The following is a 15162-nucleotide window of genomic DNA, read 5'->3' as shown; positions in this document are numbered from 1 at the left end:
GCAGCTTTGAAATTCCCAGTGTCCGAAGTCCTGAGACCTCCCAACATAATGAAGCTGGCTTAACCCAGTGCTGCTCCTCCCCTTTTATAAAGAATACTTACGAATGTCCTGCAACACCTACTTTGGAAAACACTGGACAAGACAGTGTAGCAAATCAAAAGGAGGATCCCTTCCAAGTGTTTCATCCTTCCTCACCAGGCAGGGGCCTGCCAGACAGGCGATGAAGAGGAACCCAGGGGGTGTGCCACAGTGAAGTGTCGCCAGGCTCCCTAACGGGGCGGCATGCGCTCTGCAACCCCTCTTCAGTCCCCTTTGGTGCTGGCCACGGCTCTTGGCCATGCCCTGCCTCCCCCCTAAAAGGGTCCTAGGGTCCTGTAACTGTCCATGGATGCCAACACAGCTGAACAAAGTAGAGAAGTGAAGGTCTGGGGCAGTGGTCGTAATTCAAGTGTTGTATTTTCTCTCTAGCCATCTGAGAAAAACCCAGGGACAGTACCTGAGAGAGCCTGGGTTTCTAGCTGGGTTTTTAGCCACCGTGACCAGTCAGCAACTAGCACTCTCCAGGGGGCCCATAGGGCATTTTCATCAACCCTAAGGCCTGTGGGCCTTATAGCTAACAAATTATATTTTACTTGTTTGTTTGTTTTTTTTAAGATGGTTAGTGACAACTAGGCTGTTCCCTCTGCAATTAGAATCTGATGTCAGAGTGAGAAAAATCCCCTGTTTGCTGGGAACTCCCACGTCACTCATTCTGTATTAATGATATTTATTCTCCCTCGTTGTTTTATTCTTAAAAAATGGTTCCCCTGGTTGCAATGTTATGTTAAGCATATTACATGTTACTCCAAAGTCAGTTCATATATTATAGCTCGCTACACTCCTGGGTATACATTTCTGAATAGCTCTCACTCCACAGTTCCAGCTCCACATTAAATATGGGCTGCCAGGACTAGAGCCTGAGAGAGTTGTCTGTTCGTCTTTGGCTCCTTCTTTCTCCTGGAAGTTTTCTCCCCTGTCCATATCACACTCCTCAAGGAAGATACGCCCTCCAATAAGGAAAGTTTACCTGGAGAAGGTGGAAACGGTTTTCTCTCTAGAGTTTTCTGGAAAGGGAGTTAGAAACTGGCAGCTCTTTGGGACCGAGTGCTTGGTTCCTCCTGGAGAGGTCAGAGACAGTTCGGAACATGAGTGGCCACACTGATTCCAGGAGGCGATGAGGCCGCTGGAATCTGGCAAGACCACTGACAGGAAGTGACAACATCTGCCTTTCTGCCACACAAATACCAGAACGAGTTTTGTCCTCTCCAACCTTCAGGGTTTTGTCTTCTAGAGCCAGCCTGTCTCGAGCTTCTGTTGTAGCCTCATTAATAGACAATTTTAGAGATTTCCCAGGATATAATCTTTTTAGTGCCTTCGATAAAATGCACAAGGACAGCGTATTTCTGTTTCTGTTTGCTGCGGGACCCGAGCACCAAGCTCCAGTGAGCCACCATCTTTGCTTCATTCATTTGTTCGATACCTATCATGCATTGAGTTCCATCAACAAGCAAAAATTCAAAATGCTCATGGCTTGTGGCAAGGGCCACAGTCCTCTGGGGAAGATGTCCTCATGTGCCATCCCCGGGATGGGGTCCTCACCTGCACCTGATGCCACGTAACCTCTGTCACTCTCTCCTCCAGTGTGGCTTTTCTAAGTGGGAAGCCAGCAGAACTGGACAGCTAGGGTATCATTCCAGGCTTACGAAATTGTCCTCACGGGGCCACAAAGGCTCTCAAAAGGTGAACAAGTCAAGAGCCACTCTTCTCCTCCACAGCATTGCCAGCCCTGATTTCCCCACATGCCTTCTTTCAACTCTCTTAGTCACTGCCCAGCACGGTGTGACGAGCACCAGGCTCCTCTCTTCTTCGAGATAAGGGCGAATCTTCAGAGGAAGAGTGACTGCCACGGGGCCAGGGCACGAGAGCCTCTGGAGCCCACTGCCATCTCCCTCAGCAGCAAAGATGAGGACCTGAGAGCCTGGAGACGTGAGGATCAGATTGTGTCCAAAATACATCTCAATCTCTTGGCGCTGCCTCTAGCCATAAAAGGAGCTAGTCAAGAGCTATTTATCAGAAACGTTCTTGGGGGCAAAGAGAACCTGCAGGGCACTTCAGTCAGCCAAGCAGTCACTGGAGCTCAGCTCTGACGAGCCTACAGCTGTCACCAAGAAGGGTATTGGCTCTTCCAATGGCGCTGTGATTGCAGTTTCTTTTGCAAGGGCTGCAAAGAGCCCCTTCCTCTGTACTCAACTCCTTGTGTATCTTTACCCATATAGGCACAGGGTTTTGGATGCTGGAAAATGTTAGTCTCTAAAAATAGCCAAACTATAGGCAAGGAGATAATTTATTTTAAATATTTTATTTATTTATTTGAGAGAGAGTCAAGGAGCAAGAGAGAGAGAGAGAGAGAGCACAAGCAGGAGGAGGGGGAGGAGGAGGGGGAAGGGGAAGGGGAGAGGATAGGGAAGAAGCAGCAGGCAGAAGGAGAAGCAGACTCCCAACCCAAGCTGGGAGCTCCATGTGGGACTCGATCCCCAGACTCCGGGATCATGCTGAGCTGAAGATAGGCGGTTAACCAACCACCCAGGCTCCTGGCAAGTTGGTACTTTAATCACCTACTTTAGTGTCAAATGAGATTGCCCAACACTTGCTGGCCACCACAGCCAAAGACATGTCTTAAAAGGTAATCCACCTGCTTTACCTACATGATCCACATAAAAACAGTGAATGTGATTCATGACAGCTGCACCAGGTCCTAATTTCTCTGTCTTGCCCCACTTCACTTGTATCTACTGACAGCCTGAAACTCAAGGGGTCTGACAGCATCCACAGCAAGACTCACAAGTTACATTTAAATTTCAGCAAGAAATGTTTTATACACATAGATCTTCAGGACTCAAATCTTAAAAAGTACCTCTAGATTCTTTTAGTTTGGAAAGGTCTCATCAGATATTAAAAGGCACATTGGATTTTCAAAAATTAGGAGCTCTACATAGCCCACAACTAATTTCCTGCCACAAAAAGAACTGGACCAAGCTTTGAGATACTTGTTTCAGTTTTATGTCTCTCTTGTGACATATCTAAATCCTGATTTGGTTTTCCCTGTCAGGTATAGGAAGCTTTTTGAAAAACTCTCCATCTGTTGACAGCATTATGATAGCACTTGGAACTTCATATTGTAATTTCTTTATCCTATCAAATTATTGACTTATTTATCTATGTAAGCCCAATATTTTAGTGTATTGTTTGCATTGGTTGTGGTCAGTAAATGCTGAGAAGGCTGGAGGAAGGAACAGGAGAGAGAGAGGCATCTAGAGTCTTTGAAGTGTTTTCTGCCCAAGCTATACCATGTGAGAACTTAAGTTCTCAGAGTTCATGGCTTGGCCACTGGCACTCTTTGTACAATGTAGTTTGGTAGTCTGAATTGAAATTTTTCTTTGGGTGTGTTCTGTTCCGAGCAAATTCACACCAGTCTCCTGAAAATTTTCTCCATATGTGAGAGGTCAAATTCAAGACCAGCTTACAGAAAGGTGTGAGGATGGGACTCCTGAGAAACCCCAGATCCTCTCTGTTTGTTCTCCACACCTCATCCACAGCCCTTATCCCACTGTAAACCACAGACTTCTGGAACCAGAGAACATGTAAATAGTCTGGAAGGCTAACAATGAACTATCAAAAAAGAAATTAAGAAAATAGTCCCATTTACCAAAAATGATAAAATATCTAAGAATAAATTTAACCAAGGAGATTAAAGACTTGTGATTTCAAAATACAAAACATTGATGAAAAAAATTAAAGACACAACTAAATGGAAAGACATCCCATGTTCATAAATTGGAAGATTTAATATTGTTAAAATGCCCGTACTACCCAAAACAACTGACAGATTTAGTGCAATCCCTATCAAAATACCAATGGCATTTTCTATGGATATAGAAAAAAATCCTAAAATGCATATGGAACAACAAAGAAACCAAATACCAAATAAATTTTGAGAAAGAAGAATAAAGCTGGAAGCATCACACTTACTGGTATCAAAATATATTACAAAGCCACAGTAAAGCGGGGTGTCTGGGTGGCTCAGTTGGTGGTTAAGCTTCTGTCTTTGGCTCAGGTCATGATCTCAGAGTCCTGGGCCTGAGTCCCACATTGGGCTCCCTGCTCGGCAGGGAGTCTGCTTCTCCCTCTCCCTCTGCCCCTTCCCCGTACTTGTGCATGCTCTCTCTCAAATAAATAAATAAATAAAATCTTAAAAAAAAAAAAAAAAAAAAACCAGTGTGGCATCAGCATAAAGACATATAAACCAGTTAAACTGGATAAAGAGCCCAGAAATCAACCCATGCATACACAGTCAACTGAAATTCTACAATGTGCCAAGAATACACGATGGAAAAAGGACAGTCTCTTCAATGAATCTTGTTGAGAAAACTGGATATTCACATACAAAAGAATAAAATTGGACCCTTGTCTTAGACCATACACAATAATCAACTCTAGATGTATCAAAGATTTAAACGTAGGACTTAAAACTGAAAAACTCCTAGAAGGAAACATGGAGGGAGTCTTCATGACATCAGTCTTAGCAATGACTTCTTGGATATGACACCAAAACCATAAGCAACTGATGCAAAAATAGACAAGTGGGATGATATCAAACTGAAAAGTTTCCTGTTTGCAAGGAAACCATCAACAAAGTGAACAGACAACCTACAGAATGAGAGAAAATACTTGCAAACCATAAAGTAGATAGGGGTTAATATCCAAAATATGTAAAGAAACTTTACAAGTCAATAGGAAAATAACAAATAATTTGATTTAAAAATGGGCAGAGGATTTGCCCATTTCCCTGAAAAAGACATACAGATGGAAAACAGGTATATGAGAAAGTGTTCAATATCACTAATCATCAGGGAAACACAATTCAAAATTAATGAGACAAAAAACAAAACAAAATAAAAAGCCCACAGAAATAGTATTTTAGGAGTTTATTATCAAAAAACTCAAAGATGGGGCACTTGCGTGGCTCAGTGGCTTAAGCCTCTGCCTTCGGCTCAGGTCATGGTCTCAGGGTCCTGGGATCGAGCCCGACATTGGGCTCTCTGCTCAGTAGGGAGCCTGCTTTGCCCCTTCTCTCTGCTTGCCTCTCTGCCTGCTTGTGATCTCTCTCTGTCAAATAATTAAATAAAAATCTTTAAAAAAAACCTTAAAGATAAAAGGTATCGATGAGGATATAGAGAAATTGGAAACCTTATACACCGTTAGTGGGAATGTAAAATGGTGCAGCTGCTATGGAAAATGGTATGGAGGCTCCCTAAAAAATTAAAAATAGAAATACTATAAGATTCAACAATTCCACTTCTGGATATTTATTTAAAAGAATTAAAAATCAGAATCTTGAAGAGATGTCTGCACTCTCAGTTACACTGTAGCATTTTCACAATAGCCTAGGTTGTCTCCACGTAAATGTCTATCAGCAGATGAATGGATAAAGAAGATGTGATCTATAGGTTTAATGAAGTTATATTCAGCCTTAAATAGGAAAGAAATTTTGGCTTATGTGTCAATACGGATGAACCCTGGGGACATTATGCTAAGTGAAGTAAGCTGGCCAGAACATGATTCCATTATATGGTATCTAAAGGAGTCCAACTCATAGAAGCAGAAAGTAGAATGGTAGTTGTCAGGGGATAGGGAAAGGGGGAAGTGTGGAGTTGTCGTTTTTAAAAGGGTATGAAGTTTTGGTTATGCAAGATGAATACATTCTAGAGATCTGCTCTACAATACAGTGCTTATAGTTAGCAGTACAGTATTGGATACCAAAAAATGTGTCAAGAGAGTAGATTTCATGTTATCTTTTCTTACCACAATGAAAAAAACAGTCCAGAAGGATTTGTGGAATGTCTCCTCCTTCCTTCTCCTGTTCTTACTCTGATAGAGAGTATGGGTATTCTTTGTAGAACAAAGAAGGAAGTTGTTCCCTTTGAACAGGGTTTCTTAACGTCATTGCTATTGACATTATGGGCCAGATAATTCTTTGTGGTGAGGGACTGTCCTGTGCTTTATAAAATATTTAGCCACATCCCCAGCCTCTACCCACCAGATGCCAATAGTAACCCCCAAACCACAATTGGGACAACCAAAAATGTGTGAGGAAATTGTCACATGTCCTCTGGGGGCCAATACTACTGCTGGTTGAAAACCACTGCCTTAGGAAGAATCCCAATAAGCTAGAACTTTACCACCCAATGTGTCCATGGTGAATGTCAGATGCAGCATTTGGTGGTGGTGTGATCTGGAAAGTCATTTTTCTCATAAGCACAGCATTCCCCACAGAGAGGGTGAATGTCCTCCATTTGGCTTTTGTAGTCTAAATTGGTAAAGACATCCAAAGCACATCTTACTTTCAGTCTTTATCTAGTTTTCTATTTCCAACAAAATAAAAGGAGAAAAGTATTCTGAATTCATTTCCTAGGGCTGGTAACAAATTACTGCCAACTGGGTGGCTTAAAACAATAGAAATGAATTTTCTCTGGTTCTGGAGAAGTCTGAAATCAAGGTGTCGGCGGGGCTATGCTCTTTCTCGAGGTTCTAGGGAAAAATCCTTGCACACCTTTAACCATTTGTGGGAAAGTGGCTCTAGGTGTACCTTGGCTTGTGGCCACATTGCTCCAATATGTGCCTCCATCTTTACATGGCCTCTCCTCTGTGTGTCTTCTCCTGCGTGTCTCTTGTAAGGATGCTCGTTGTTGGATTTAGGACCCACTCGGATAATCCAGGATGCTGTCATTCAAGATCCTTAGCTGCATCTGCAAAGACTCTTTTTCTCAATAAGATCAAGCCTGCAGGCTCTAGGATGCGGATATACCTTGCTGGGGGCCCCCATTCAACCCACTGCATACTCTAAAACAAAGCGCCTTTTTTAAAAACACAAAAGACTGATTTTTTATGGTAAGCTTTCGAAACAAAAATTGACAGAAAAGTTGGAAGTTTCGTCCAAAAGCCCTTTTTTGAGATTTAGTTGCTGCCATGAAGCCCCCTCAGGCTCAAATACTTCAGGGTCCTTCCCTACACACAGGGATCTTCCTCTCCATACCCACAGTGCGACTATCAAAACCAGAAAACTGACCTTGACCCAGTACATCACTCTCCACACCAAGAATGCATTCAAGGTCCTCCAATTGTCCTAATATATATTTTTTTAATAGTTTAAAGCTCTACTTCAGAATCATACACAGCATTTAGTTGTCCCTTTAGTTTTCTTCAGTCTGAGACAGATCTGCAGACTTTCTTTGAGTTCCAAATCCTTAACATTTTGTAAGATTAAGGGCCAGTTATTTGGTAGAATGTCCTTCAGTTTGGACTTGGCTGCTATTCCCTCATGATTGGATTGCCCAGGATCACTCCAAAGTAAGGCTGTGTTCTTCTCACTGTACTGGGAAACATATATTTTCCATTTGTACAATTACTGGCAATGAAGATGTCGACCGCTTGATGAAGGCGTTAATATGTATTTTGTGGGGAGGACTTTGACAGTATGTAAATATCCTATTCGTCATCAACTTTCAATTTATTAGTGGGTTTTTTGTATCTAAAGGACTGAGGAATTCCTATTTTATCAATAAGTCATAATCGGTGATGATCACTATTTCTTTGGCTGTCCAAATGGTGCCACATTTGGCTCTGCGGTCTGGCTGTGTCTTTTTGTCATGTCCCCATCATTCTTTGGTCACTTCCTTCCTTTCTGGCATAACAAGACATTCTAAGCTTGTTTTGTACTCTTTTTTGCCCCTAAAAGGAGCTCTGGGTTCCTTTTAGTGGAAAATAGCATGTGTTTTGAGAACGAGTGTATTTGCTGGTGTGCATTTTCCAGACTGTTGTTGTGACAGTTTCTCTCTGCTGCTTCTCTCCTCATTCCTTCCACATGCCGTGGCTTTCCCACCAGCGCGTGGCTCCCTCCCTCCCCTTGCTCCGCCTCCACAGGGCCCATGCTGTTTCTCTGTTGATATTTGGAAGCACTAACTCTGGGGAACAAGCAGCCACAGGAAGGCAGCTCCGTGTCCTGAGAAAGGCTGGCCTGCTGTTGGCAGACGTGCTGGACAGCCCACTGGTCATGGTTGGAGAAACTTGACTCGGCATGGACTTCTGGATACATGACCTCAGTGAGCTTAAACATCTGAATGTGTGTGAGTCATTCCCAAGCCCCAATGGCTGACTTCCCCTTTTACCCTGTGAGGACAATTGCCTTCTTATTCTGCTTTGGTTCAGCTTTGCCCAGGATTGATTTCCTAAACTTCAAATTTTGAGGGTTGTTATCATACACTCTTACCTGACATCCTTTCTCCTCTAAGAGGGAAAATGTGAAAGGCCTGACAAACACAGCCATCCTAGTTTCTGCTCAGCCTGAGGACTTCCAGCCCAACTAGCCCATGGGGTGAGGGCCAGCTGGTTCCCTCAAGTTTGTGAATGGAAGCTGCGTGCTGACCCAGGCCAGCCTCACTCACACACATGGCCCACTGGCCTTCCAGTCTGTGTCCCAGCTCCTGCCTCCTTGACCTGCCATGACAACCAAGATGTAACCACTCAGATACTTCCATCCCCCTCCTTCGGCTCTCTGTCCCCTCCCGAACTTCTTCTAGGTCCTTTTGGCTGTGGACTTTATAAGCATTACTTTCCACACTTCCTCCATCCCTTGATTTAGTGAAGTCTTGAGCTATAAGTGACCAACACTTCTGTCCTTTATTCCAGTACCTCCTGAGTGGACTTGAACCCTATGTAGCTACCCAGAAGGGGAGACACCTGACCTCTGGACAACTAATCCAGAGGACAGCAAGAGGCCCTTGACATGCTGGGGAGAGGGCTTAGTTGCTTTCTCCCACTGAACTAGGGGAGAGAGGGAGAGACAGGCTGAGGGGAGGGTTAGGTCATGATGAGGGGCTGGAGTCAGCAGTTGTGTGGGGCCATGTGAAATTTTAACAAGTGAGGAAAGAGACTAAGAAAGAGGAAGAGGAAGCTGAACTACAGAGAGAATAAGAGAGGCCACCACATGAATGAAAAGGAGAGAGAGTAAGCTATCTTGGTCTCCACTATCTTTCTAGAAATCAACATCAGTTCCTTCAAAGCCCAGCTGCATGTTGCTTCCTCTTCAGGGATTCTGTCAGATCTCTATATTCTTAGAATAAGCTGCCCATTTTTGTGCTGTTTTGAGTGGGTTTCTGTTGGTTGCCATCAAAAGATGCTTTCTTGAACATTCTTGATGGCTGCATTGCCTTTAGTTGCTAGCTGGGGAAGACTTTCTCCCATGCCCTGGGAGAAAGGTCAGTGTCCCTCTCACCCCACAGTGCTGCTTCCCAGAGGTTTCTGCAACACTTTTAAAAACAAACTGTCTTTCTTTTTAGGTCCATGTCTAGCTGGAGGATGTACTTTCCTCTTCCCTGTCATCCACTCATAACCAGACACTTTTCTAGGTTCCTAGTAAATGTCAAAAGTTCTCTTCTCTTTCCTTCTTCCCTTGCCATTCTCCGGGGCAGCGCCCACACCCACATGGGCGATTCATGTACTCGGTTATCCCTACATTCCTTACCCTATCCATTGCCCCAATAATGAAAACAACACATAAAAAACGGTATGTATCTTACAGCTGAGGAAGTACTTTCCCAGTCACAATTTCCTTCTGTTTTGACTTTTGAACTCCACTCCCGAAGCCACACCACAGACTCATCCCTTATACCTATCTCACTTCCAAAGCCTGGGTGTCTTCATTCTCCTCTAATGAAGACCATCTCATGGGCTCCATTATTTTCCTTTCATTTCTCCCAATAAGCCTTCTCTCAGGATTCATCAGAGCCTCTGTCTTAACTCTTCCTGAATCTCACAAGCTCCCAGCTCCCTTCTGTTTCCTCCCCACTCAGCCAGGACCCAAAGCTTGGCCTCTGCAGCTCTTCCACGAACAGTGTCTCTCATCCCGGCAGACGCCACTGCGCTCACCTTGTCTGTCTTGCTTACCCCCAACACCTGCTCTCGATGCGCAGCCCCCTTTCACTCAGTGTGCCATTCTCTTCCACCATTCCTCTCTCTCCCTCTCCATTTCTCATCTCAGCTACCCCTTAAATGCCATTTTAAAATATTTTATTAATTCTACGCTAACTCCTGGTCAGTATGTCTTCTTGGTCCCAGTCTTCCTCCTCAGGCACTCACTCGCCATGCTCCAGTCCCCTCCAGGATAGGACCACACCCGTTTTTCCTCTCTTTCCTTCTCATTGGTTTAAATGAATGGTGAACTATTTCTGTAGAAACCAACCTCTTCAATCTCACTTCTCCCTGAAGCTCCCATTCGCTATCTTCTCACCTCCTTCTTTAGAGTCTCTACTCAACACTTTGTTCAAGCCTCCAAATTCTGCCCCGACAGAACCTCCTTTTTCAAAGGAAAACAATGACTGCCTGATTTCTTTTTTTTTTTTTTTTTTTAAAGATTTTATTTATTTATTTGACAGAGAGAAATCACAAGTACACTGAGAGGCAGGCAGAGAGAGAGAGAGAGAGAGAGAAGGAAGCAGGCTCCCTGCTGAGCAGAGAGCCCGATGCGGGACTCGATCCCAGGACGCTGAGATCATGACCTGAGCCGAAGGCAGCGGCTTAACCCACTGAGCCACCCAGGCGCCCCGACTGCCTGATTTCTTAATTCCAATTTGACCACAAAACCCCGGGGAAGTCTCCTCTTTTGGCCTTCATGACACTCTTTCTCCATATTCTCCTTGAGACTCTCTGACCCAAGTTTTCCTTTGTCACTCTTTAAATGTGGGCCTCTCCCAAAGTTCTCATCTCGGTCCTGGAAGACCTTCTTGCTTTGCTTCCCTCCCGGCACCATGTCATTCTCTCCCACAGCTTCACCCACACGCTGGTCACTTTCCCCACCCACTTTGACTCCACCCCATCTCTTCTGAGCTCCCGACCTACATTTCCAACTGCCAGTGGGACATCTCACTTCAAACTTGGCTCCCACTGAACTCTGAGTCTTTACCCTACAAGTCACCCATCTTGTGTACATGACACCAACAACCAGCCATGTACATAGAAACCTTGGAGGGTGACTTCCCACAGTTCATCAACAGCTCACGCTGCCAGGTGGCTGTGCAGTTCATGTTCGTTCTGGAATTCTGGGCTTCCCTTCCTCGCCTTGCTCAACTGCCATTACCACCTTCCTGGTTCATCTCCTTCTGAACTCCTCTCTTTTCAACCTGAAAAACAGAGATTTAACCATCCCATTTCTGCCTTGGAGATAGTTCTGGTTCCTCACTATGTACAGGGGAAGGCTCAGACTCCTTTAAAGGGCAGTTGTGAAGCCCCCATTGTCTCCTTGGCTTCCCACCACATGGTCTGTGCCCCTTGCTCCTGCCACATGGGCCTCCCTGTCGTTCCCCAGACCAGCTTTTCTTTACCCCATGGCTCCACGCGGTCTTCCTTTTGTCTGGAAGATATTTCTCTTTGTTTTCTGCCAACCCGAATCGTCCCAAGAGTCAAAACTTAGGTTAACCGCCATCTTTTCTGTGAAACCTTCTTTGCTCCTCCCTGGACAGTAGTTGCTGCTCCCGTTTCCCTTAGGGGGTTACTTCCTGCACTTAGTTGACTATACCTTGCAGTATAATGAGTTAGTTTTATTTCTGTCGGTGAATTCTTCAACAACATCTGTTTATTGAGTAACATGTGTTCTTTGTTCTTGTCCTGTCATTTAATATTTACCACAGCTCTTCGATGTGGTATTAGTAGTGCCCTTGGCCAAGGAAGAAACAGGGGCTCAAATGTGTTGCATTTCTTCCTGAGGTCACACAACTGGAAAGTGGAAAAATGAGAACCTGAGCCCGGGGCTGCTTTACCCCAAAGCCCAGTCTCTTTTTGCTAGACCAGTTGTTCCCAATCTTCACTGTGCATTGAAATCACTTTGGGAATCTTTCAAAACTATTGATTTACTCAGACATCCTGACGGCATTGGTATGGAGCGCAACCCAGGCATCAGGGTGTGTGGCTTTATTTTTCTAGTTGCCCAGGTAACCCCAACACACAGCACAGTCTGGAAGCACTGCCCTAGGCTCTCAGCATCTAGTACACAATGTGTTTAATATATGTTTGTCCTAAATATTTCCCCCGAACACTTTTCTGCCCAGCTGCACACTTTATCCCTAAATCCTAAGGTTGGCAAAAATTCAAAAACAAAAATAAGCAGAGAAAGAAATTAATTGTCTGGCTAAAATGAGCCCCAAATTAATTTCCAATAGAATTTTCTAAATAAATATAAAGAAATTAGCCAACAGGCCAAAGTTGTTTAAACTAATTGATCCTCAATTGCCTTGCTTGGGGAGAGATACCCTCTTCCTCGGCACACTTCCGCCCCTCTTTGTCATCGCTCAGCTGCCACCAGTTGCCACCACTCCTCTCCACAGATGGACCCCAAGGCAGAGCCTACCGTCTTTGGAAGAGAAGTTGAGACAGGGCAGGGAAAGCATGGCTAGAAGGTGTGGACCATGGCAACGATCAGGTCACACTCCCTGAGAGCCTCGTGCAGGCTGTCACAGCCTTGCGCTGCCCCAGAAGCTGCTGGAAAAAAATCTCACTGGGTCAGTCACTGTCCGGACTGCAATGACTATCCTCTATGTGTAACTGAAGGTTATTTTATTCAGCCAAATTTATGGAAAAAAATGTGAAAACTGTACTTTAAAATGCTTTGTCCTATCCAAGATTTATTTATAACTTTTAGGATTAGATTCCATCAGTGAGGAAACATCACCTGATTAAACTGTGAACTTCTATCTAATTAGTAGGCTGTGCCTTCTCATCAAATCCCATTAGAGCGTCTGTTCTGCTGCAGAAAAGAAGCAAACCTTCCAGCGCCCGTGAAGGCTGCAAGACTTTTCCGCGTTTGCTGGACTCAGGTGGTGATCGTTGCTAGCAATAATCTAGAACACATGAGAGCTATAGCCATCACTTACGTGCAAAGGTTGGCATTAAACAGTTCATTCACGGACCTTTCTGGAATCCTCCCTCCGCGCCCACGTGTCCATACAGTGTCTGACACAGCTAAATACTCTGTGGAGCCCGGTGACTCACACAGGAGGGCTCCTTCTACAGCGGCCTAAAGCCAAGTTACAGCGTCTCAGTTAAATGATAGGCCAGGGCGGTAGTTGGGAAGAGGCTGCGGGGTCTCCCGTGATGGAAGGCCCAGCGAATGGCACCTGCGGGCCCTCTGTCCCGGAGAGCAGGCGAGAGAACCAGGTGGAGGGCCTGCCTTTAGCCTTTGGACCTCAGCTTCTCGGTGGCCAGACAAGAAAGTCAGATCGGAAATTTACTTCCAAGGGCTTCCCATCTCTCCTCCGTGGTGAGTCTGGGGATCTTGGGAGTTCATGGCCTGGGGTGGCCCTGGAGGCCTTCTGGCAATGCGGTGTAGAGGCAGCTTGGAGCGGGGAAGTGTTGGGGAGGTACCAGCCAGGGGCCCACCGGGAAACGCTCGCCATCCCAGTTACGTTAACAGAGACGATTTAATAGGAAGATTTAGTCACCAAGTTCTGGAGGTCATAAGGACACTCTGAGGGATTTCGGGGCAGGAGGAACAGGAATCAGCAACTGCCCATAGAGGGTAGAGGAACAAAGAGAAAAGGTTGGAGCCCAGAGCCCGTCCAGGGGGTCCTGTCCAGGTGACGCTCGTGCCTCTTCGAGCCACAGTGAGGCTGGTTCGGGGGTGCGGGGAGAACAGCAAACTGCCAAGCTGCGGCCGCTGAAGAATGGTCGCGGGAATTACCTCCCACAGGAACGTCCCGCGGGAGGAAAGGCCTTGCGGTCTCCCCGTAGCGCCTCCTGCTGGACGAGCCGCGGAGGAGCAGCGGGCCGAGCCGAATCGGTCTGCAGCCTCAGCCGCGGGCCCCCAGCCAGACCCAGAGGAGTGGGTCTGCGACCCCGAGACCACAGTCTGGTAGCCGGTCCTGGAAGGAGTGGGAACAGGGTCGACTACAAGGCGGGACATAGTTTAAGCAAAGCGGTAACAATAGCTACCAGGCCCACCGTCCTCTTTGCATCGTTTTACTCATTCCCTCGTTAGTCCTCACAGTGACCTGAGGAAAGCAGTGTTGTTACTCGCCTGTGGGGAAGGTGAAGCCGAGTAGCGTGGGGTGAACAACGTCCCCACACTTACCCGGCACGTGAGGGCGGAACAGGGATCTGCCGACTCGACCGCCCGATTGCAGAACGCGGCCCTTCTCAGGAGGCGCGGTGGTTGCTGAAAACCGGCTCCGCGCAGCCAAGCAGCCGTGAGTCGTTTGACTAGAAAGGTGGAGATAGATTTGGAAAAGTAATTTTTGGCTAACTTGTGGAGGGGCAAGGGATTTGGGCCTTTTAGGCAACAGGAACCAGGAAAAATTTGGGAATACAGCAGTGAAATGGTGGAAACTTATTTTAGAGAGATTTATTTGGACTGAGCAAGATGATTGGAAGAGAGAGGACTCTGGGCCAGCGAGGCTCGTTATGAATTCTAGTAATTTAGAAAGGAGTGATAAGGGCCTTGGTTTAGGTGGTGGCACTGAGAAAGACAAGGGATGAGTGTGGGAAAGAAAGAGTGAACAAGAATGGAGAGACACAGATATTGCATGAAAAGTAGAACTTTTCGTCAGAAAAGAAAAAGGTTTCTTTTTATCAGAAAGATAATTCTAAAGTTTTTGGGTGTAGATAATAGCAGAATAATGACACTGCCTTTTGAAACAAAATCTGGGGATTCGGAATGCCTTTCCTTTAAGAATGCGGCCTCTGCCTCCGCGCACTGCCCCATCCCCCAACAACCATGATAGCAGAGGGGCCCCCAGTGCTCTGCTGTCTCCTCCCGGATTATCATCAGCAAAGTTGATAATTTAGAATTGAGAGGTAACTACTTATTGCATAGTCAGGGAAAATATTTGACTGGAGATGAGTAACTGGATTTTGTCAACCTGTTATTGCTGTGTATTTTACTTGTGTTTTGTTTTTTTTGTTTTGTTTTTTTTGTAATATGGAACGCTTCACGAATTTGCATGTGATCCTTGTGCAGGGACTATGCTAATCTTCTCTGTATGGTTCCAGTTTTAGTATATGTGCTGCCAAAGCGAGCAT

The 15162-nt window shown here is 45.5% G+C and overlaps 1 non-coding gene across 1 annotated transcript; it reads right to left on the bottom strand.

The window, feature by feature from the left end:
• Nucleotides 1–15055: 15055 nt before the first annotated feature.
• LOC132016999 (U6 spliceosomal RNA) lies at nt 15056–15162 on the bottom strand. The gene has a single exon (XR_009404088.1). It is a non-coding gene; the product is annotated as a U6 spliceosomal RNA (small nuclear RNA).

Source organism: Mustela nigripes, chromosome 4 (genome assembly GCF_022355385.1).
Source record: "Mustela nigripes isolate SB6536 chromosome 4, MUSNIG.SB6536, whole genome shotgun sequence".
Classification (NCBI taxonomy): domain Eukaryota; kingdom Metazoa; phylum Chordata; class Mammalia; order Carnivora; family Mustelidae; genus Mustela; species Mustela nigripes.
Note: the sequence above shows the minus strand (reverse complement) of the source record. Positions and strands in the feature narration are given on the sequence as shown.